The following is a 1,514-nucleotide window of genomic DNA, read 5'->3' as shown; positions in this document are numbered from 1 at the left end:
TTTTTTTTTTTTTTTGTGGTACTGGGGATTGAACTCAGGACCCTGTGCTTGCCAGGCAAGCACTTATTCTACTGAGCTATCTCCCTGGCCCCAGGAATACATATTTTTTATTAAATTATTCTCTTAAAACCTCTGTAGTCAAGCCCTTAAGTATTCATTGAATAACCTTTTAGCTTTGTGTCAAAAAGTATACAAGGAAAAAAAAAAAAGTGTTTTAATTTTATTTATTTTATTTTATTTATTTTTTTTTGCAGAACTGGGGATTGAACTCGGGTCCCTGTGCTTGCCAGGCAGGCACTTACTCTACTGAGCCATCTCCCCAGTCCCTAAAAAAATTTTTTTTTAAGTCATAGGAGGGCTGGCCAAATAGCTCAGCAGATTACAGCACCTGTAAGCAGGCCCCGTGGCCAGGGGTTTGATCCCAGGCCTGCTGTTTGGGCTCTGCCTCCAGGGTGTACTGAGATAGCAGTTGAGACTGAGTGGTAACTGACTGGGCGTGGTCATGCACGCCTTTAATCCCAGTTCTTGGGAGGCTATCACTGAGTCTGATCTAGTAGTGAAACCCTGAATACCCTGTAGACCCTTCCCTAAAAAATACAAAAAAATACCAAAAACGTCATAGGAGCCAGATGTGATAGCGCACATCTGTAATCCCAGCACTCTGGAGGCTGAGGCAGGAGGATTGTTTTGAGTTCAAGACCAGCCTAGGCTACCAAGTAAACTCAAGGCCAGCCTGAACTGCATATGAAGATACTGTCTCAGAAAGAAAAAAAAAGGAAGAGGAAGAGAAGTGTTTGGCTAAGACCCCATCTCAACAAAAGTCATAGAAGTTCATTTAATTTTTATTTGTTTTGTAGTGTTGGGAAATAAACAAGGACCTACCACTTGCTAGGCAGGTGTTCTGCCAATGAGCTTTATCTCTAGACCTTGATCAGCTTTGTTGTTCCCTGAAGTTGAATTCAGGCAGGTGCTATGCTACTGAACTGTATCCCCAGCCAATGTTTTAATTTTTAATAGTTCCATATATATGTATATATGACATGCACATTTCTCTAATAATTTAGGAAAGACAGATTACCAAATCTAGAAAAAGTACCTTGGCAGAGCAGGCTGGAAGTCAGCGCAGGGCTAGGGGAGTACGGAGGTAGTGGGGCACTTGGCAGGCCCGAGTTCGATTCCCAGTAGTGCAAAAATCACAATAGCCTAGTGCAGTGATTGTGAGTCTTTTAGAGCTCCCAAGGGTAATAAACGGCCTGCCCTACACAGACCATAAGTTCACCACCACTGCCCTCGTCCTTCAACAGTACTAATGCCCCTGCTGGATGTGGTGGTACATGTCCCAACTCTGGAGGCTGAGGCAGGAGGATCATTGTGAGGGCTGGGCCAGGCCAGGCTGTAGAAGTTCGAGGCCAGCCTAAACAGCATAGCAAGACTGTCTCAAGAAAATAACACCCCTTTCCCCTGGGCTAGATTGCTCTTTATTCTTCCCTATAGCTTTTTTTTTTTTTTTTTTT

This window comes from Octodon degus, unplaced genomic scaffold (genome assembly GCF_000260255.1).
Source record: "Octodon degus isolate 3935 unplaced genomic scaffold, OctDeg1.0 scaffold00279, whole genome shotgun sequence".
In the NCBI taxonomy this organism is placed as follows: Eukaryota; Metazoa; Chordata; class Mammalia; order Rodentia; family Octodontidae; genus Octodon; species Octodon degus.
Note: the sequence above shows the minus strand (reverse complement) of the source record.